The sequence below is a fragment of the Pleurodeles waltl genome, chromosome 4_1, assembly GCF_031143425.1.
Source record: "Pleurodeles waltl isolate 20211129_DDA chromosome 4_1, aPleWal1.hap1.20221129, whole genome shotgun sequence".
NCBI classification, from domain to species: domain Eukaryota; kingdom Metazoa; phylum Chordata; class Amphibia; order Caudata; family Salamandridae; genus Pleurodeles; species Pleurodeles waltl.
Genome location: NC_090442.1, coordinates 174,986,521 through 175,010,356, shown reverse-complemented (window position 1 = coordinate 175,010,356; position 23,836 = coordinate 174,986,521).

Here is a 23,836-nt window from a genome sequence, read left to right as displayed (position 1 = left end):
CTTGAGGAAATGCGTGGATCCAGCAATACGGGTGGTGGACTGAAGTGCTCCTGACGGTCCAGACGCCCAACTATCCAAATTTGGTTGAAGTAAGAGCTTGCCTCCCCACACAAGACAGTACCCCGTGCTCCACATGTTTTGCAGTTGCCAAGGCTTGTTGGCATCCTTCCACTAAGTTCTTTGTGTACCGTGCAGCTCCGGCCCCCAGCACTCCTTCCTGCGACGCACAACCTCCTACGTGGTTCTCTGGCAGCGTGGGATCCCTTTGTGTAGTGCTGCATGGGCCCCCTTTTGCACCTTCTTTGTCCCTGTGCTGTGGGACTCCTGTGTGCACTGCCTGGTCTTCTGAGGGCTCTCTGAGTTGCTGAGATCCCCCCCCCTGCCTCTCCCTCCTGAGCAGAGGCCACAAGGTCCCTCCTGGTCCGGGGCAGCGCCATTTTCTGATAACCTCGACCTTTGCGTGTGCCAAGACTTATTGGCAGAATCCAGCGACGCAAACCAGACTGCATTCATCCATCCGGCGTGGGACATCTTCTGCACCAACCAGGAACCTACATCTGTCTTCTTGGGTGCAATGCTGACTGTTGTTCCTCACCGGTTGTTCATCTGTTGCACCTTCATTCGGGTTAGCAGAGGCTCCTGTTCTCCCTGGACCCTTCAGTGCTTCTTGGACTTGATCCCTTTGTTCCACATATTTTCAGATTCAGGAATCCATCCTTGGTGTCTTGAAATCTCTTCTGGTTCTTGCATAATCTTTCTATTGTTCTTGTGTGTTCTAGGAAAGTTACTGTGATTTACTCCTGCTTTCCTGGGCTCTGGGGTGGGTTCTATTACTTACCTTTGGTGTTTTCTAATACTTCCAGCGCCTCTCTACACACTACACTTGCGTAGGTGGGAAACCAGATTTCGCATTCCACTCTCTTAGTATATGGTTTGTGTTCCCCCTAGGCCCAATTCGAACTATTGTGATTTTCACTATTTCCACTGTTTTATAACTGTTTTACAGCTATTTCCGCACACTAGTGACTATAATGTGTGTATTATTAACCTCCTAAGGAAGTGTAGTCTCTATGGTATTTTTGGCATTTGTGTCACCAAAATAAAGTACCTTTATTTTTGTAACACTTTTGTAACACTGAGTATTTTCTTTCATGTGTGTGAGTATTGTGTGACTACAGTGGTATTGCATGACCTTTGCATGTCTCCTAGTTAAGCCTTTGTTGCTCATCCACACTACCCCTAGAGAGCCTGGCTTCTAGACACTGTCTACATTTCAGTAATAAGGGATAACTGGACCTCGTGTAAGGTGTAAGTACCTTAGGTACCCACTACAAACCTGGCCAGACTCCTACAGAGTACAGTTGTGGAACGGCTCGAAAGAGGCACACAGGAGGTATTTAAGGACCAAGTTCAAATCCCACTGGGGCAAGGTGAATGGGACGGGAGGAAACATATGAGTGAGGCCTTTATGAAACCTCCCAACAATAGGAGATTTGAAAAGAGAAGGTTGGTCTGGTAGCCTTAAGAAGGCAGTAGATATGGCAGAGAACTATCCCTTGAGGGTGCCCAGAGCAGAGTTTGCTGGGCAAGAGAGAGAATAAATAGGAGAACCTCTGAGAGAAGTGCAGAGAGGGGATCAACAGATTTGTTGCCACCATGCCACAAATTTATTCCAATGACAGGCGTATACCATTTTGGCGGAGGGACTTTTGGCTATCAAATGACATTACAGAGTTCAGGTGGAAGGTCAAAAGCAGCCAACTGTTGCTGCTCAGTCTTCATGCAAGGAGGCAGAGCCTGGACAGGTTTGGGTGGATAACTGTCCCCTGCTGCTGCGACAGAAGATCCTCCCTAATGGGCAGTCTGATTGGAGGATGGATGGCCATGCTCAGTAGCTCGTGAAACCGGACTCTTAGGCCCATATTTATACTTTTTTAGCGCCGCATTCGCGCCGCTTTTTGATGCAAAAGCGGCACAAACTTATAAAATACAGCTGTATTTTGCAAGTTTGCGCCGCTTTTGCGTCAAAAAATGGCGCAAACGCAGTGCTAAAAAAGTATAAATATGGGCCTTAGTGCCCAGTCCGGATCCACCAAAATTACTTAGGCCTGGTCTTGCCTGATCTTCTTCAGAACCCTGGGCAGAAGTGGCATTGGCAGGAAGGCGTATAGGAGGAGTTCCACTAGTGACAATAAGCAGCACTGTGCTAGTGTAGACTTGGAAACTCCAATAAGCAAAACAGCTGACATTGCATGTTCTCTGCGGAGGTGAACAGATCTAACCAAGGCTCTCCCCATTGCTGAAAGAGACGTTGGGCAACCTCCAGATGGAGACACCATTCGTGATCGACTACGCATCGACGGCTGAGTTTGTTTGCTCTGACGTTCAGAGAGCCCGCCAGATGTTGAACCTCCAGGAAAATGCCCAGGCATTCCAGCCATGTCCAGAGGTGAAGAGCGTCTCGACAAAGGGCCCGCGACCTCACTCCGCCCTGCTTGTATCAAAAGCACATAGCGGTGGTGTTGTCGTGAACACCTGTATCACTTTCCCTTTGAGAGAAGGAAGGCCTCTGATCTCTGTCTCTCCCATGTGGCCGCCCCATCCCAGGAGTGATGCATCTGTCATGACCGTGAGATCTGTTTGGGGAAGGGAGAGAGATCTGCTCTTGACCCAATCCAAATTAGACAACCACCACTGCAGGTCTTTGGCAGTTCCCTCTGAGATATGAACCATGCCGGAGAGATTCCCCTGATACTGCATCCACTGAAACTCCAGGTCCCACTGTAGAGCCCGCATATGCCATCTGGCATGTTGGACCAGCAGGGTGCAAGAGGCCATGTGGCCCAGCAGCTTCAAAGTCATTCTCACCGAAATCCAGGATAGAGGCTGAAACATCGGTATCATAGCCTGAATATCCTGGACTCATTTTTCGGGGTAATAAGCCTGAGACTGCACTTTGTCCAGAACATCTCCGATGAAAAGGATCATCTGAGAGGGAGTCAGGTGTGACTTCAGCACGTTAATAGTGAACACCAGAGAATGCAGGAGATTCGCTATAGTCTGGAGGTGGGAGAAGACTTTCAGAGACGTGTCCACCTTCAACAGCTAGTCGTCGAGGTAGGGGAAGACTGGAACCCCTAACCTGTGCATGTGAGCTGCAACCACTACCATCACTTTTGTGAACACCCGTGGGGCGCTGGTAAGGCCAAAGGGGAGCACAGTGAACTGAAAGTGCTTGTGATCTACATGAATCATAGGTAATGTCTCTCGGCTGGCAGGGGGGAATATGGAAGGCGGCCTGCAAGTCCAACGCTACCATCCAGTCTCCATGGTCTAGGGCAGAAAGGACCTGAGCTAGAATTAACATCTTGAACTTCTCCTTCTTGAGGAAGAGATTGAGGGACCAGAGGTCTAGGATAGGGTGAAGGCCCTTGTCCTTTTTGGGCACTAGAAAGTAGCTGTAATAGCAACCACAATGTACTTCTGGCATAGGGACCTTCTCTATGGCTCCCTTGGCCAGGAGAGCCTTGACATCTTCGCGGAGAAGTGCCATATGATCCTCCGAAAGATGATCGAATGATGGTAGTATGGCTGGAGGAGAAGTCTCGAAGGGGAGGGAGTAGCCACTTCGAACCATCTGTAAAACCCACCTGTCCTTGATAATGGATTCACAGTGGAGCAGGTGATGGCGAATCCTGTCGCCAAATGGTCCAGGATGTACTAACGGACTAGGAAGGTTTGGAGGCAGAGGAAGTGGTGGGGTTGGACTGGGCGGCCCAACTTCTCCCTGATCCACAAACTGTGGCCTGGTGGAAGTGGATGTGGTTGGGTGCTCCTTCTGTAGCCACAAAAGGAGCGAAAGGCAGACTGAGGGGGCAGTTGGAGGCTGGCCCTCTATGTAGTGTACAAAACCAAGTACACTATGCAGAGGGTCCCAGCAACAACATGTTCGTTTTCAGGGGTAAAAATCAGACCACCTAATGCTCTAAATTTTAAGGTAGCTGGTTGAGCAGTTAGGCTAATCCAGGAGATGTGTTCTGTACTCACAAATCCAATCATGCACCACACACACTCAATGAATAACTCGAAACCAGAATTTATAAAAATACTTCAGACTTTTATATAATTTTTAGGACCAAAATCTTTAGAATAGGTTAAGTACTTTTATTGTTATGACTTTTAAAAGTTTTATCAAAGTTAGTCTTTCTGTGCGTAATTACGCACCATTGAAATCAATAGGCAGTCACCTTTAAAAATGCTTTAAAAATCGTACGGTTGAGTTACCAGTCTCTTCTTTTGCAGAGTTGCTGCAGTGGTCGGTGTGCACCTGGTGCCAGCTGGAAAGCTTCGGGCACCTCCCGGTTACGGCAGGAGCAGCGTTGGAAACGTTTTTGGCTGAGGCGCAGGGCCACCTGGAAGGGCCACTTGGAAAAGGAGCTGGTTTGCAAATTCAAAGCGGTGCCTGGGGGTCCCCTTTGGCTGTCAAGGTCACAAGTGGTGGGGGACCTGGGGCACACAGCAGAACCCGCGATGCAAGGTCCAGGGAAGCCAGGTGCAGGGCGTTTTGGAGGTCTTGGAGGCAGTGCGCAACAGAGTCCACTGGAGCTTAAGGTAAGTCTCTTTGGGGGTCGCTTGCAGGACAATTGGGGCACTCTGGTCGGAGGTCCGGGGTGTTCCTGAAGTCCTTCGACTGGGGCTTCCTCCTGATCCTTTGTCATCTCTGGGGGAGCTGGTTTTCTCCTGGTCTGACGTCAGCTGGTCAAGACCCAGGGTATTGCTCTATCTCGGCCACTGGGGGTCGCAGCACCACCAAACTTGGTACAGTTGTGGGTGGGCACTTCCGGACTGTCATCGGTGTGTTGTTGGGTCCAGCTGTGACTTCTTGTCACAGAGATATCGGCGATTCAGTGAAGTGTCCTTTACTGGTTTATTGGCCTTATGCAATCTACTTGCTGTTCTTGAGTGGTGCCTTCACTCAGGAGGGAAATCTGGTGTGATCCTTGAAGCCTGGAGGTCCCCTGGGTTTCTTGGGGTTGGTCCAGTGTTCAGCTCCTCCGCTTTCACGATTTTTGGGACTCTGGTGCAGCAAGCACGGGTCTTGCCACCTCTTCCAGTACAGCAGGTCCTCAGTTCTCATCCTGGCAGTTTCTCCGCTGCTGGTTTTCTTGTCTTCTTGAAGTCCTTTTTTAATCGAAATTCTTGGTTTAGGGGAGCCCACTAAATACTGAATTTAGTGGCCGTTTTAGGGGGAACCTGATAGTGTCCAATGGGACACTTATCCTTGGGTGGCTACACCCCCTATAGTGACCACTTCCTGTGGGAAGGGTCACTTCTCTAAACCTGACTGGCTATTTACTTCCTTTCCAAGATGGAGAAAAATAAAATGAAATGAATGGTCCACTTTGCCTGCAAGCCCCTTAGGGGTGGTGCAGGCTAGGTGAGGCCACTATCATTGCCCCCTCCAAGAGTGGGGGTTTACAAAGGGAGAGGCTAGCTGCTGCTAGCAGCAGGCCTGGGGGTCGAGTCTCATGGGCGGTAGCCCTTTGAAGCTCACTGCCAGGGCAGTGCACATTCCTGAGGGAGGGGGAGTTAGCTCCTCCACCCAGGAAGAGCTTTGTTTCAGAAACCAGAGAGGCAGGGCTCTCCCCCAAGGTTTGTGGATTAGTTGTCTGGAGGCAGCAGGCTAGATAGCCCTTGAGTGTGGCACAATCAGTGCTGTTGCCCTCAGGGGCTTACCCATAGTACCCTATGCCATGGGTACCTAAGTACCTTTTACTAGGGACTTATAGTGGCAGCTAAAGTTGTATCCAATTGTCTTTACCATGTTTTAGGGAAAGAACATTGGCACTGGAACCTGGATAGGAAGATCCCAGTGCACTCCAGTCTAATTTGCATTCAGAAACCAGGTAAAAGTGGGGGGGTACTGCAACAAGGAGCCAGTCTCTAACAGAGGGTGAGGAGCGGTTGCAAGGCCAAGGGACCGAGCCGTAGCCCGGGAATCCTTAAAGCTCTCGACCGCTGAGTCCACCTTGTCATCGAAGAGATGAGTGCCATCAAAGGGCATGTCCATCAAAGATTGCTGGAGATCCCCCGAAAAGCCAGACATTCTCAACCAGGTGTGGCGTCTCATTGCCACCATCTATGCAACTAATCTGCCCAGTGAGTCTGTTGTATCCAGTCCACAATGTATCATTAACTTTGCTGCGTCCGTCCCATCTGTCATGTCTTGGGAGAGAATGTTACAGGCCTCTTCTGGAACTTGAGACTGCACTTGCGCTACCGTATCCCAGAGAGTATGGGAATAGCGTCCCAAAAAGCATGCAGTGTTCACAGGCCGCAGCACTAGGCTTGCAGAAGAAAACATTTTCTTACCTAAATTGTCCAGTCTTTTTGATTCCCTGTCCCAGGGAACAGTAGGGAATGCACCAGAGGATGATGAAGCCTGGATGACAAGGCTCTCAGGCGTAGGTGTTGAGTAAGGAATTTTGGGTCATTTGGGGCAGGCCGATTGCGGCGGGCAATCATCCGATTCACAGGAGCCCCTGTGCTGGGTATGGACCAGGTTCCCAGTAGTGCATCGTTGAAGGGAAGAAAGGGTTCCGAGATGGAGGCCCCAGCCTGAAGCACTTCGGTCAGGAGGTTAGGCCTGAACTCCACTGAAGGAAGCTCGAGGTTCAAAACCTCAGCAGTCCTTCTCATCACCATAGAATATGATGCTCCCTCCTCTGTAGACACAGTATGGGGAGAAAACATGCCAGTGTCAGGGGAGGTGGCATCACTCAAATCTTGTACCCAGTCCTATTCAGGCTCAAGCTGGTCTTCTAAAGGGCCCAGTGACCCCTCTACACAATCCCTGTATCCATACCCATACTAATAGGGTTCAGGATCAACCCTGGGCACAGCGGAGCCTATGGAAAATGGAATCGGCGTTGAGCGATGTTGTTCCGGCTCTGTGTCATCAGGAATAAGCAGAAGGTTGACGTCAATTGCGGGCCCAATCAGCGCCGGGAGTGTCGACCACTGACTAGACACTGCGGAAGGTCATATTGGCACGACCGGCATCAGGACAGATCCGGAAGTGGATTATGAGGAGCCCTCCAGAGTCGGGATTTGGAAAACGAGGGGGCCCTCGCTGACTCCCCTGGGCCCAAAGGTGCCGAGGGTGGGTCATGCTGCCCAAATATGAGGCGCATGGCCTCATAGAACTCTTTAAGTTGGGCAGGGGTAGCACTGGCTCCTGGAGACTCAGGGAGGCGCAGAGCAGTCCCAGACTGAGGCTCCGAGTTCGGAGGACTAGAGCTCTTCCCGCATTGCATGAGCGACGGGGCGAAGTTGACGAATGTTTCGCCTTCTTCAACTTCTTCTTCTTACCTGAATGTCCAGATGACTTGGACGAAGATGAATGGTGGTGACTCTGTGACCGGTCTCCTTACCTTCCTCTTGAACGGGATGAAGAACGACATGGAGTCGAGTGTCAGGCTGCAACAAGCTTCAGGGACCGCTCCCTCAAAGCTTTCGAGTTCAATGGCCGACACTCAGAGCATGACTTCGGGTCATGGTCATGTTCCACACACCAGAAGCACACTAGGTGTGGAACCATCACTGACATCATGCGATCACAGGAGTCTGTAGTAGGCTGGCCTGGTTTGTAGTGGGTGTCTAAGGTACTTACACCTTATACAAGGTCCACTTATCCCTTCTTAGTGAAACGTAGGCAGTGTTCCAGCAGCTTAGGCTGTCTAGAGGTAGCTGTAGCAGAGCAGCTTAGGCTGAACTAGGAGAAATGCAAAGCTCCTGCAATACCAGTTACACAGTACTTATACACAATAAAAGACAATACTCAGTGTTACCAAAAATAAAGGTACTTTATTTTAGTGACAGAAGGCCAAAAATATCTTAGAGGCAATACTCCTACTGGAGGTAAGTATTGTACACAATATATACACTAGTAACTAAAATCAGGTAAGTAAACAGTCATAGAATAGTGCAAACAGTAGAAAATACAATAGATTGCATTGGGCCTAGGGGCAACACAAAACATATACTAAAATAGTGGAATGTGAATTTCGGAATCACCCCCAGGCAAGTGTAGTGTGTAGAGGGGTACTGGGAGTGTAGGAAAACACCAAAGATAAGTAAAGTACCCCACCCCAGAGCCCAGGAAAACAGGAGTAAAGTACAGCAAGTTTCCTCAGAACAGCACTACAAGTCGTGATAAAGGATTTTGCAAGAACCAAGCAAGACTGCAAACAACAAACAGTGGATTCCTGGACCTGATGACCTGTAGCAAGAGGAGACCAAGTCCAGAAGTCGAAGAAGAGTCCAGGAAGGACAGGAGCCCCTGCCAACCTAGAAGAAGGTGCAAAAGTGGATTCTCCGGTCAGAAGAAAAGCACAGAAGATGGCTGCGGATTTCTGCTTGGTGCAGGAGATGTCTCACGTTGAGTTGTTGGATGCAGGCTGTCTTTGATTCTACCAATCAGCCTTGGTTCACACAAGAAACACGCAGTTTGCATAAAAAACGAGCTGGCTGGACCCAGGAGGGACCAGGGGTTTCAACTCGGACTGAGGAGACAGAGGGGCATCTCAGGCACTTCAGAGAGCCCACAGAAGACCAGGCAGCACCCGCAGGAGTGCCAAAACATGGGGACAAAGAAGATGCAAAGTGCGGTCGTCGCAGCACTACACTAGAAGATCCCACGCCGTGGAGAACAACTCAGGGAGCTGAGCGTCACAGGATGGAGTGCTGGGGACCTGGGCTAGACTGTGCATGAAGAACTTTTGGAAAAACTGCACAGGACCCCAAGAAGCTGCAGAAGACGTGGTGCACAGGGGTACTGTCACAGTACGGGGAGGAAAGTTCTTACCTCCACCAATTCTGGACAGCTGGACCTTTGGACAGTCTGGGTCACTTCGGTCCACCACCTGTGTTCCAGGGATCACGTTCATCATCAGGAGAGGAGTCCCAGAATACCGGTTGTTGTCGCAAAAAGGGGCCTGCAGTAGCAGGGAAGTGACTCCGTCACTCCAGAGGAGGTTCCTTTGGTTATTCTGGTGCAGGGTGAAGATAGGCAGTCCTCAGAGCATGCACACCTTGGAAACTGTTGCAAATGCTGGCTGGAGCTGAAGTTGCAGGTCACAGGAGTCGCCCTGGATACTTTGTTGCAGTTATAGCGGTTCCTGGAGCAGTCTGCAGTTTATCCGACGGTCAGAAGCTGAAGCAGAGGATGCAGAGGAGTCCTGTAGGAATCTTGCAAACCGAATTTGAGGAAACCACCAGAGGAGAGACCCTAAATAGCCCTGAGAGGGGGATTGGCTACCTACCAAGGTATGCACCTATTAGGGGGGGGGTCTCTGACGCCAACTGCTGGCACGGGTCACTCAGAGGTCTCCAGAGGGTCCCCACACCTTGGAATACAAGATGGCTAATGCCAGGGACAATCTGGAGGAGGTCTGGGCACCACCCTTGGGGTGGTGATAGACAGGGGAGTGGTCACTCCCCTTTCCTTTGTCCAGTTTTATGCCAGAGCAGGGACTGAGGGGGCCTGAATCTGTGTAGACTGGATTATGCAAGGAGGGCACCGTTTGTGCCCTTCATAGCATTTCCAGAGGCTCTGGGAGGCTACCCTTCCCATGCCTGTAACACGTATTTCCAATGGGAGTGGGTGTAACACCCCTCTCCTAAAGGAAATGCATTGTTCTGCCTTCCTGGGATTGAGCTGCTCAATCCCCAGGAGGGCAGAAACCTGTATGTTAGGTGGCAGCAGCTGAGGCTGCAGTGGAAACCTCATAGAGCTGGTTTGGGGTCCTGTGGTGGAGCCCCCAGGGAGCATGGGATTGGCCCCCCAATACCAGATTTGGATCCAAGATCTTAGACACCTCACATGGCCATATTCGAAATTACCATTGTGCAGCTACATATATGTATTAACATATATTTAGAGCACGCATATAATGGTGTTCCCGCACTCACAAAGTCCGGGGAATTGGCCCTAGACAACGTGGAGGCACTTGTGCTAGTGCAAGGGTGCCCTCACACACAGTAACTTTGCACCTAGCCTTCAGTAAATGGAGGTTAGACAGATAGGTGACTTATAAGTTACCTTAGTGCAGTGAAAACGGCTGTGAAATAGTGTGTGCACTATTTCATTCAGGCTGCAGTTGCAGTCCTGAAGAAAGGTTTGTATGAGCTACTTATGGGTGGCAAAAGAAATGCTGCAGCCCATAAGGATCTCCTGGAACCCCAATGCCCTGGGTACCTAGGTACCATATATAGGGACTTATAAGGGGGGGGTCCAGTGTGCCAATCAGAATTGGAATATGGAGTCAATAAAGTGTAGTGACAAATATGGTAAGTAGAGAGAGCATAAGCACTGCAGTTCTGGTTAGCAGAACTTCAGTGACATAGTCAAGCATACTGACAACACATCTAGGCCACAAACTATGAGCACTGGGGTCCTGGCTAGTAGAATCCCAGTGAGAAAGGCAAAACACACTGACAAACAGGCAGAAATTGGGGGTAACATGCCAAGAAAGATAGCACTTTCCTACAGAGTCGCAGGGCTTAAAGTCGGTTTTACAGGACATTCCTCAACGCAAACTAAATCTGGTCAAAACAAAATGTTGTAGTTAGTTAAAAAATGACTGGGGTAGCTCTTCTCTGGATCTGCGCATAGGCTGGCGTGGAAAGAAAAGAACTGACATCAGCGTGCCGGGGTGGCTCCTATATACGACCGCAACGTCATCACGGTGACCACGATGCCAATGACGCCTACGGAGTCGAAAGACAGCACATAACGATGTGCAGGTGTGCTGCTCGAAGAAAAATTCTCCGGATCCAGTCTGACACCTGGGGAGTTTCTAAGGTAACGAATCTGAACTAGAAGTCTCTGTCAGATACTCCTTTAGACATAAATGCAAGTTTTTAACTTGACAATTATTTAGTGGTGCTGCAGGGTGTATTTTGAGTTGTGAGTATATGCTTACCTTACACCTACCTCTTCTCTGAGAAATCTTGGACTGCTTGACCACACTAGTACTGACAGTCAGTTACTGAAGGGGTAGTTGGCTCAGTTGCTCAGAGCCCACAGAAGGCCAGGCCCTGGGACATAAGCAGTGAAAGGCCCTAGCAACCACGGTGGGGCCCTGTAGCTGTTGCTTGCCCTGTAGCCCTCTGAAAGGGGTTCTGACAGAGCTCTTTAGCCTTTTGTTCTGAGAAGGAAAGTTGTTGTCCATACTCCACACTGAAGGTACTGTGAGAATTGCAGGCAGACTGGACACAGGCAAGTACAAAAAGTACAAACATAATCTCACTAACAATTCCACTCTCTCCTCACTCTGGGACCAATTCTTGTTACCACAACTGTCTACACTAATGGCAACCTATTTACATAAGCATGCTACCAGATATCTGTGAATTCTCACAGCATGTATGTATCCTGCCATAGGATGGATTCAATCCAAGCACAATCATATAGCACATACTAACTCTGAGTAGGCATTATGGTGCCATATAAGGAACAGCCAGCAGGATACTACTGTGCTGCACTTGCTCTTAAGCCATAACAGTAGCTAGGTTGATGGAGGCAAGGTTCATGTTCTCCTCTGCCGATAAAAGGAACCCCACATCCATTGGCCATTCTTCAATGAGGGGGTAACAGATCAAGTGTAGGGGGGACGTATTACTTTACTTGAATGACTGCTGGTAACTATAGCTAGTCAGGGTGATAAATGCTCTATTCAGAGATAACACACAACAAAGTTGATGTGAAGGGAGCAGCAGGAAGCATGAGTAGAGATGGATTCACATAGGTACTAACAGATTGGAAGCCAGAGGACTGCAGGAAAGTAGTCTCTTTCTAGCATGGTTACCCCCACTTTTGGCCTGTTTGTGAGTGTGTGTCAGTGTGTTTTTAGTGTGTCACTGGGATCCTGCTAGCCAGGACCCCAGTGCTCATAGATAAAAACCTATATGTCAGTGTGTTTTGCCTGTCTCACTTGGATCCTGCTAGCCAGGACCACACTGCTCATAGTTTGTAGCCTAATGTGTATGGCTGTGTAGTGCCTAACTCTGTCACTGAGGCTCTGCTAAGCAGAGCCTCAGTGCTTATGCTCTCTCTGCCTTTAAATTTGTCACTGTAGGCCAGTGACTTTGTTTACATATTTCAATTGGCATACTGGACCCCCCTCTTCAGTCCCTAGTATATGGTGCCTAGGTACGAGGGCATTGGGGTTCCAGGAGATCCATATGGGCTGCAGCATTTCTTTTGCCACCCATAGGTAGCTCGGACAAACCCTTACACAGGACTGCCATTGCAGCCTGTGTGAAATAACGCACACATTATTTCACAGCCATTTTCACTGCACTTAAGTAACTTATAAGACACCTATGTGTCTAACCTTCACTTGCTGAAGGTTAGGTTAGGTGCAAAGTTACTAAGTCTGGGGGCACCCTTGCGGTAGCAAAGGTGCCCCAACATAGTTCAGGGCCAATTCCCCGGACTTTGTGAGTGCGGGGACACCATTACATGCGTGCACTACATATAGGTCAATACCTATATGTAGCTTCACAATGGTAATTCCGAATATAGCCATGTAACATGTCTAAGATCATGGAATTGTTCCCCCATTCCAAATTTGGTATTGGGGAGCCAATTCCATGCATCCTGGGGGCTGTAGGAAAGTACCATCTTGCCTGGCATGTTACCCCCATTTTTCACTGTATATATGTTGTTTTAGTTGTATGTGTCACTGGGACCCTGGTAACCCAGGGCCCCAGTGCTCATAAGTGTGCCTGAATGTGTTACCTGTGTAGTGACTAACTGTCTCACTGAGGCTCTGCTAATCAGAACCTCAGTGGTTATGCTCTCTCATTTCTTTCCAAATTGTCACTAACAGGCTAGTGACCAATTTTACCAATTTACATTGGGTTACTGGAACACCCTTATAATTCCCTAGTATATGGTACTGAGGTACCCAGGGTATTGGGGTTCCAGGAGATCCCTATGGGCTGCAGCATTTCTTTTGCCACCCATAGGGAGCTCTGACAATTCTTACACAGGCCTGCCACTGCAGCCTGAGTGAAATAACGCCCACGTTATTTCACAGCCATTTTACACTGCACTTAAGTAACTTATAAGTCACCTATATGTCTAACCTTTACCTGGTAAAGGTTAGGTGCAAAGTTACTTAGTGTGAGGGCACCCTGGCACTAGCCAAGGTGCCCCCACATTGTTCAGGGCTAATTCCCCGGACTTTGTGAGTGCGGGGACACCATTACACGCGTGCACTACATATAGGTCACTACCTATATGTAGCTTCACAATGGTAACTCCGGCCCCTGTACACTTCCGGCGGAAATCCTTTGTGCACAGCCAAGCCTGGGTCCACGGCACTCTAACCTGCATTGCACGACTTCCTAAGTTGGTCTCCGGCGACGTGGAACTCCTTTGTGTAACTTCGGGTGAGCACCATTTCACGCATCCTTGTAGTGCCTGTTTCTGGCACTTCTCCGGGTGCTATCTGCTGCTTAGAGGGCTCCTTGTCTTGCTCGACGTCCCCTCTACCTCCTGGTCCAATTTGCGACCTCCTGATCCCTTCTGGGCCACAGCAGCGTCCAAAAACGTTAACCGCATGATTTGCAGCTAGCAAGGCTTGTTGGCGTTCTTTCGGCGGGAAAATACGTCTGCACGACTCTCCACAGCAAGGGGGATCCGTCCACCAAAGGGTAAGTCTCTAGCTTTTTTCGTTCCTGCAGAAACCTCAGCTTCTTCTGTCCAGTAGAAGCTTCTTTGCACCCACAGCTGGCATTTCCTGGGCATCTGCCCATCTCCGACTTGCTTGTGACTTTTGGACTTGGTCCCCTTGTTCCACAGGTACCCTAGATTGGAAATCCATCGTTGTTGCATTGTTGGTTTGTGTCTTTCCTGCATTATTCCTCTAACACGACTTCTTTGTCCTTAGGGGAACTTTAGCGCACTTTGCACTCACTTTTCAGGGTCTTGGGGAGGGCTAATTTTCTAACTCTCACTATTTTCTAATAGTCCCAGCGACCCTCTACAAGGTCACATAGGTTTGGGGTCCATTCGTGGTTCGCATTCCACTTTTGGAGTATATGGTTTGTGTTGCCCCTATCCCTATGTGTCCCCATTGCATCCTATAGTAACTATACATTGTTTGCACTGTTTTCTAAGACTATACTGCATATTTTTGCTATTGTGTATATATATCTTGTGTATATTTCCTATCCTCTCACTGAGGGTACACTCTGAGATACTTTGGCATATTGTCATAAAAATAAAGTACCTTTATTTTTAGTATAACTGTGTATTGTGTTTTCTTATGATATTGTGCATATGACACTAAGTGGTACTGTAGGAGCTTCACTCGTCTCCTAGTTCAGCCTAAGCTGGTCTGCTAAGCTACCATTATCTATCAGCCTAAGCTGCTAAACACCCTATACACTAATAAGGGATAACTGGGCCTGGTGCAAGGTGCAAGTACCCCTTGGTACTCACTACAAGCCAGTCCAGCCTCCTACAGGGGCTCCACTAGGGACCCCCAGTACTGCCAAACCAGGTTTCTGAGGCTTGCAGTGCAGCCAGTCCCAGGAAGGCAGAATAAAGCATTTCCTCTGAGAGAAGGGTATTACACCCTCTTCCTTTGGAAATAGGTGTTACAGGCTGGGGAGGGGTAGCCTCCCCCAGCCTCTGTAAATGCTTTGAAGGGCACAGATGGTGCCCTCCTTGCATAAGCCAGTCTACACCGGTTTAAGGAACCCTAGTCCCTTCTCTGGAGCGAAACTGGACAAAGGAAAGGGGAGTGACCACTCCCCTGTCCATCACCACCCCAGGGGTGGTGCCCAGAGCTCCTCCACTGTGTCTGCCCTCTGCCATCTTGTTTTCAGAGGTGTGAGGACAATCTGGACACCCCTGAGTGGCCAGTGCCAACAGGTGACATCAGAGACCCCTCCTGATAGGTGCATACCTGGGTAGGTAGCCAATCCTCCTCTCAGGGCTATTTAGGGTCTCTCCTTTGGGCTTCTCTTCAGATTAAGACTTGCAAGAATCCATCAGGACTCCTCTGCACTTCTCACTTTGGCTTCTGCCAAGGATCGACAGCTGACTGCTCCAGGACACCTTATAATTCCCTAGTATATGGTACTGAGGTACCCAGGGTATTGGGGTTCCAGGAGATCCCTAGGGGCTGCAGCATTTCTTTTGCCACCCATAGGGAGCTCTGACAATTCTTACACAGGCCTGCCACTGCAGCCTGAGTGAAATAACGTCCATGTTATTTCACAGCCATTTTACACTGCACTTAAGTAACTTATAAGTCACCTATATGTCTAACCTTTACCTGGTAAAGGTTAGGTGCAAAGTTACTTAGTGTGAGGGCACCCTGGCACTAGCCAAGGTGCCCCCACATTGTTCAGGGCCAATTCCCCGGACTTTGTGAGTGCGGGGACAACATTACACGCGTGCACTACATATAGGTCACTACCTATATGTAGCTTCACAATGGTAACTCCGAATATGGCCATGTAACATGTCTATGATCATGGAATTGCCCCCTCTATACCATCCTGGCATAGTTGGCACAATCCCATGATCCCAGTGGTCTGTAGCACATACCCTGGTACTGCCAAACTGCCCTTCCTGGGGTTTCACTGCAGCTGCTGCTGCTGCCAACCCCTCAGACAGGCATCTGCCCTCCTGGGGTCCAGCCAGGCCTGGCCCAGGATGGCAGAACAAAGGACTTCCTCTGAGAGAGGGTGTTACACCCTCTCCCTTTGGAAAATGGTGTGAAGGCAGGGGAGGAGTAGCCTCCCCCAGCCTCTGGAAATGCTTTCTTGGGCACAGATGTGCCCAATTCTGCATAAGCCAGTCTACACCGGTTCAGGGGACCCCTTAGCCCTGCTCTGGCGCGAAACTGGACAAAGGAAAGGGGAGTGACCACTCCCCTGACCTGCACCTCCCCTGGGAGGTGTCCAGAGCTCCTCCAGTGTGCTCCAGACCTCTGCCATCTTGGAAACAGAGGTGCTGCTGGCACACTGGACTGCTCTGAGTGGCCAGTGCCACCAGGTGACGTCAGAGACTCCTTCTGATAGGCTCCTTCAGGTGTTAGTAGCCTATCCTCTCTCCTAGGTGGCCAAACCCTCTTTTCTGGCTATTTAGGGTCTCTGTCTCTGGGGAAACTTTAGATAACGAATGCAAGAGCTCATCCGAGTTCCTTTGCATCTCTCTCTTCACCTTCTGCCAAGGAATCGACTGCTGACCGCGCTGGAAGCCTGCAAAACTGCAACATAGTAGCAAAGACGACTACTGCAACTCTGTAACGCTGATCCTGCCGCCTTCTCGACTGTTTTCCTGGTGGTGCATGCTGTGGGGGTAGTCTGCCTCCTCTCTGCACTAGAAGCGCCGAAGAAATCTCCTGTGGGTCGACGGAATCTTCCCCCTGCAACCGCAGGCACCAAAAAGCTGCATTACCGGTCCCTTGGGTCTCCTCTCAGCACGATGAGCGAGGTCCCTTGAATCCAGCAACTCTGTCCAAGTGACCCCCACAGTCCAGTGACTCTTCAGTCCAAGTTTGGTGGAGGTAAGTCCTTGCCTCACCTCGCTAGACTGCATTGCTGGGAACCACGACTTTTGCAGCTACTCCGGCCTCCGTGCACTTCCGGCGGAAATCCTTTATGCACAGTCCAGCCTGGGTCCACGGCACTCTAACCTGCATTGCACGACCTCCTAAGTTGTTCTTCGGCAACGTGGGACTTCTTTGTGCTTCTTCGGGTGAGCACCGTTTCATGCATCCTCGTAGTGCCTGTTTCTGGCACTTTTCCGGGTGCTACCTGCTGTTAAGAGGGCTCCTTGTCTTGCTCGTCGGCCCCTCTACCTCCTGGTCCAATTTGCGACCTCCTGGTCCCTCCTGGGCCACAGCAGCGTCCAAAAATGCTAACCGCACGATTTGCAGCTAGCAAGGCTTGTTGGCGTTCTTTCGGCGGGAAAACACTTCTGCACGACTCTCCATGGCGAGAGGGATCCGTCCACCAAAAGGGAAGTCTCTAGCCCTTTTCGTTCCTGCAGAAACCTCAGCTTCTTCTGTCCAGTAGAAGCTTCTTTGCACCCACAGCTGGCATTTCCTGGGCATCTGCCCATCTCCGACTTGCTTGTGACTTTTGGACTTGGTCCCCTTGTTCCACAGGTACCCAAGATTGGAAATCCATTGTTGTTGCATTGTTGGTTTGTGTCTTTCCTGCATTATTCCTCTAACACGACTTCTTTGTCCTTAGGGGAACTTTAGTGCACTTTGCACTCACTTTTCAGGGTCTTGGGGAGGGTTATTTTTCTAACTCTCACTATTTTCTAATAGTCCCAGCGACCCTCTACAAGGTCACATAGGTTTGGGGTCCATTCGTGGTTCGCATTCCACTTTTGGAGTATATGGTTTGTGTTGCCACTATCCCTATGTGTCCCCATTGCATCCTATTGTAACTATACATTGTTTGCACTGTTTTCTAAGACTATACTGCATATTTTTGCTATTGTGTATATATATCTTGTGTATATTTCCTATCCTCTCACTGAGGGTACACTCTAAGATACTGTGGCATATTGTCATAAAAATAAAGTACCTTTATTTTTAGTATAACTGTGTATTGTGTTTTCTTATGATATTGTGCATATGACACTAGGTGGTACTGTAGTAGCTTAACACGTCTCCTAGTTCAGCCTAAGCTGCTCTGCTAAGCTACCATTATCTATCAGCCTAAGCTGCTAGACACCCTATACACTAATAAGGGATAACTGGGCCTGGTGCAAGGTGCAAGTACCCCTTGGTACTCACTACAAGCCAGTCCAGCCTCCTACATTGGTTGTGCAGCGGTGGGATAAGTGCTTTGAGACTACTTACCACTCTTGTCATTGTACTTTTCATAAGAGAAAAATATACAAAACAAGTTCAGTGTGTGTACACATAACTAAAAAGTTTTGCATTTCCTCTTTTCACTCTTTTCTAAAGTGTTGAAAAGTACTTCTAAACTTTCAAAAAGTTCTTAAAAGTTTAAAAAGTTTTTTTCTGTCTTTCTAAAAAGCTCTGACAAACTTTTTTCTCTTTTTCTATCACTTTAACTCTCTCTGAAAATGTCTGGCACAGGCCAAAATGTTGATCTGTCCAAACTTGCATATGATCACCTTAGCTGGAAAGGAGCAAGGAGTCTCTGCATAGAGAGAGTTTTGAGTGTAGGGAAGTATCCTTCCTTGGAATTGTTACTTAACATGCTTAGAGAACAGGATAAGGCTAGAAGTGCCCCATCTGTTGAAAAAGTAGCTAATGGTTCCCAATCTGATCCAGGGACTCCCCCAGGAAAAGATTTAGGAAAGAAACTTCCAAGCCTGCCCATTACTAGACAGTCTAGCATAGTTGGTAATGATGAAGAGCCACACCATACAAATAGTGTTGTCTCACATCATAGCAAAAGCATTTATTCTCACCACAGTGGTACTGATGTTTCTGTTAGCCAAGCTGTTAGGGTGCCCTCTGTAAAGGATAGGTCTCCTTCTGTTCATTCTCATCATACCTCTGTATCTAGGAATGTCCCTCCCACCCACCCTGATGACAGATTGTTAGAAAGGGAGCTCAATAGATTGAGAGTGGAACAAACCAGACTGAAGCTCAAGAAGCAACAGCTGGATTTGGATAGACAGACTTTAGAAGTAGAGAAGGAGAGACAGAAACTGGGTTTAGAAACCCATGGTGGCAGCAGCAGTATTCCCCATAGTCATCCGGCAAAAGAGCATGATTCCAGGAATCTGCACAAGATAGTTCCCCCTTATAAGGAGGGGGATGACATTAACAAGTGGTTTGCTGCACTTGAGAGGGCCTGTGCTGTACAGGATGTCCCTCAAAGGCAGTGGGCTGCTATCCTATGGCTATCATTTAGTGGAAAAGATAGGGATAGGCTCCTTACTGTGAAAGAAAGTGATGCCAATAATTTTACAGTTCTTAAGAATGCACTCCTGGATGGTTATGGCTTAACCACTGAACAATACAGGATAAAGTTCAGAGAAACCAAAAAGGAGTCTTCACAAGACTGGGTTGATTTCATTGACCATTCAGTGAAGGCCTTGGAGGGGTGGTTACATGGCAGTAAAGTTACTGATTATGACAGCCTGTATAACTTGATCCTGAGAGAGCATATTCTTAATAATTGTGTGTCTGATTTGTTGCACCAGTACTTGGTGGACTCTGATCTGACCTCTCCCCAAGAATTGGGAAAGAATGCAGACAAATGGGTCAGAACAAGGGTGAACAGAAAAGTTCATACAGGGGGGGACAAAGAGAACATTAAGAAGAAAGATGGTGAAAAATCTCAAGATAAGCATGGGGACAAGGGTAAAACCAAAGATCCCACTTCAAATCTTAAACACTCTTCAGGGGGTGGGGATAAAACAAATTCTTCATCTTCTTCTCAACCTACACAATTTAAAAAGCCTTGGTGCTTTGTGTGTAAAAATAGAGGCCATAGGCCAGGGGATAAGTCCTGTCCAGGTAAACCCCCTGAGCCTACCACCACTAATACATCAAGCTCTAGTGCCCCTAGCAGTAGTGGTACTAGTGGTGGGACTGCTGGCAACAGTCAAGTTAGGGGTGTAGTTGGGTTCACCTATGGGTCCATAGTAGAAACTGGGGTAGTCAGTCCCAAGACAGTTTCTGTCACACCTAGTGGCATTGGCCTTGCCACACTGGCTGCTTGTCCCCTTACAATGGATAAGTACAGGCAGACAGTTTCAATAAATGGTGTTGAGGCCTTGGCCTACAGGGACACAGGTGCCAGTATCACTTTGGTGACTGAAAACCTAGTGGCTCCTGAACAACACATCATTGGACAACAGTATACAATTATTGATGTCCATAACTCCACTAAGTTTCTTCCCTTAGCTATAATTCAGTTTAGTTGGGGTGGAGTTACTGGCCCTAAGCAGGTGGTAGTATCACCTAGCTTACCTGTAGATTGTCTCTTAGGTAATGACCTAGAGGCCTCAGGTTGGGCTGATGTAGAGTTTTATGCCCATGCAGCCATGCTGGGCATCCCAGAGGAATTGTTCCCTCTCATTTCTACTGAAATGAAAAAGCAAAGGAGAGAAGGCCTGAAAACTCAGGATCCCTCTCCATCAACAGGTAAAAAGGGTATCACAGTATCCCCTAACCACCCTACCATTCAGGATACCATTCCTGTGGTGGGAGAAACCTCTCCTGGGGTGGCACCTGTTCCAAGGGAATCATCAGCTGGCAAAGCTGGACTCCCTGAGGTAGAAGTACCTCTCTGTGGGATAACTAACATTGGTGAGAAAAAGAGCACCATTTTAGTTAACATGGAGCATCCCTCCAACCCTCCCAGAGAAACTTTAGTGCAGAAACCCTGCACTGCCTCACAACACTTAGGACAGCATCCCTGCCCTAGTGTGGAGCTCATAGGACAGCATCCCTGCCCTGCTCCAACTCAAGAGAAACAGCATCCCTTTTCTCTCTTCCAGCCATATGGACAACGTTTTTGCCCAGCTATGGCTTTTCTGAGACAGCATCCTTGTCTGGCATTTCTATCACTACAAATAGGTTCAGTGGACAATTCCCACTGCTCTAAACTAAAACTTACTTATAGAAACTCTGAAAATACATCTTCACATTGTTGCTTAGCTAAAAAACTTCAAACAGGGTGGTTTACATCCCCACAGGGAAGTAACCATATAGTGGATGATAAAGGGAGTAACCAGTCTATTGCAGAGCTACTCTCTACTTATCACCACTTAGACAATAGAGTCTCAACTGGCCAAGGTTAGCCTTATTGTCCTTCGTTTGGGGGGGGGGGGTTGTGTGAGAAAGTAGCCTCTTTCTAGCCTTGTTACCCCCACTTTTGGCCTGTTTGTGAGTGTATGTCAGGGTGTTTTCACTGTCTCACTGGGATCCTGCTAGCCAGGGCCCAGTGCTCATAGTGAAAACCCTATGTTTTCAGTATGTTTGTTATGTGTCACTGGGACCCTGCTAGTCAGGACCCCAGTGCTCATACGTTTGTGGCCTATATGTATGTGTTCCCTGTGTGGTGCCTAACTGTCTCACTGAGGCTCTGCTAACCAGAACCTCAGTGGTTATGCTCTCTCATTTATTTCAAATTGTCACTAACAGGCTAGTGACCAATTTTACCAATTTACATTGGCTTACTGGAACACCCTTATAATTCCCTAGTATATGGTACTGAGGTTCCCAGGGTATTGGGGTTCCAGGAGATCCCTATGGGCTGCAGCATTTCTTTTGCCACCCATAGGGAGCTCTGACAATTCTTACACAGGCCTGCCACTGCAGCCTGAGTGAAATAACGTCCATGTTATTTCACAGCCATTTTACACTGCACTTAAGTAACTTATAAGTCACCTATATGTCTAACCTTTACCTGGTAAAGGTTAGGTGCAAAGTTACTTAGTGTGAGGGCACCCTGGCACTAGCCAAGGTGCCCCCACATTGTTCAGGGCCAATTCCCCGGACTTTGTGAGTGCGGGGACACCATTACACGCGTGCACTACATATAGGTCACTACCTATATGTAGCTTCACAATGGTAACTTCGAATATGGCCATGTAACATGTCTATGATCATGGAATTGCCCCCTCTATACCATCCTGGCATAGTTGGCACAATCCCATGATCCCAGTGGTCTGTAGCACAGACCCTGGTACTGCCAAACTGCCCTTCCTGGGGTTTCACTGCAGCTGCTGCTGCTGCCAACCCCTCAGACAGGCATCTGCCCTCCTGGGGTCCAGCCAGGCCTGGCCCAGGATGGCAGAACAAAGGACTTCCTCTGAGAGAGGGTGTTACACCCTCTCCCTTTGGAAAATGGTGTGAAGGCAGGGGAGGAGTAGCCTCCCCCAGCCTCTGGAAATGCTTTCTTGGGCACAGATGTGCCCAATTCTGCATAAGCCAGTCTACACCGGTTCAGGGGACCCCTTAGCCCTGCTCTGGCGCGAAACTGGACAAAGGAAAGGGGAGTGACCACTCCCCTGACCTGCACCTCCCCTGGGAGGTGTCCAGAGCTCCTCCAGTGTGCTCCAGACCTCTGCCATCTTGGAAACAGAGGTGCTGCTGGCACACTGGACTGCTCTGAGTGGCCAGTGCCACCAGGTGACGTCAGAGACTCCTTCTGATAGGCTCCTTCAGGTGTTAGTAGCCTATCCTCTCTCCTAGGTAGCCAAACCCTCTTTTCTGGCTATTTAGGGTCTCTGTCTCTGGGGAAACTTTAGATAACGAATGCAAGAGCTCATCCGAGTTCCTCTGCATCTCTCTCTTCACCTTCTGCCAAGGAATCGACTGCTGACCGCGCTGGAAGCCTGCAAAACTGCAACATAGTAGCAAAGACGACTACTGCAACTCTGTAACGCTGATCCTGCCGCCTTCTCGACTGTTTTCCTGGTGGTGCATGCTGTGGGGGTAGTCTGCCTCCTCTCTGCACTAGAAGCTCCGAAGAAATCTCCCGTGGGTCGATGGAATCTTCCCCCTGCAACCGCAGGCACCAAAAAGCTGCATTACCGGTCCCTTGGGTCTCCTCTCAGCACGACGAGCGAGGTCCCTTGAATCCAGCAACTCTGTCCAAGTGACCCCCACAGTCCAGTGACTCTTCAGTCCAAGTTTGGTGGAGGTAAGTCCTTGCCTCACCTCGCTAGACTGCATTGCTGGGAACCGCGACTTTTGCAGATACTCCGGCCTCCGTGCACTTCCGGCGGAAATCCTTTGCGCACAGTCCAGCCTGGGTCCACGGCACTCTAACCTGCATTGCACGACCTCCTAAGTTGTTCTCCGGCGACGTGGGACTTCTTTGTGCGACTTCGGGTGAGCACCGTTTCACGCATCCTCGTAGTGCCTGTTTCTGGCACTTCTCCGGGTGCTACCTCCTGCTAAGTGGGCTCTTTGTCTTGCTCGACGTCCCCTCTACCTCCTGGTCCAATTTGTGACCTCCTGATCCCTCCTGGGCCACAGCAGCATCCAAAAATGCTAACCGCACGATTTGCAGCTAGCAAGGCTTGTTGGCATTCTTTCGGTGGGAAAGCACTTCTGCACGACTCTCCACGGCGAGAGGGATCCGTCCACCAAAAGGGAAGTCTCTAGCCCTTTTCATTCCTGCAGAAACCCCAGCTTCTTCCGTCCAGTAGAAGCTTCTTTGCACCCACAGCTGGCATTTCCTGGGCATCTGCCCATCTCCGACTTGCTTGTGACTTTTGGACTTGGTCCCCTTGTTCCACAGGTACCCAAGATTGGAAATCCATTGTTGTTGCATTGTTGGTTTGTGTCTTTCCTGCATTATTCCTCTAACACGACTTCTTTGTCCTTAGGGGAACTTTAGTGCACTTTGCACTCACTTTTCATGGTCTTGGGGAGGGTTATTTTTCTAACTCTCACTATTTTCTAATAGTCCCAGCGACCCTCTACAAGGTCACATAGGTTTGGGGTTCATTCGTGGTTCGCATTCCACTTTTGGAGTATATGGTTTGTGTTGCCCCTATCCCTATGTGTCCCCATTGCATCCTATTGTAACTATACATTGTTTGCACTGTTTTCTAAGACTATACTGCATATTTTTGGTATTGTGTATATATATCTTGTGTATATTTCCTATCCTCTCACTGAGGGTACACTCTAAGATACTGTGGCATATTGTCATAAAAATAAAGTACCTTTATTTTTAGTATAACTGTGTATTGTGTTTTCTTATGATATTGTGCATATGACACTAGGTGGTACTGTAGTAGCTTCACACGTCTCCTAGTTCAGCCTAAGCTGCTCTGCTAAGCTACCAT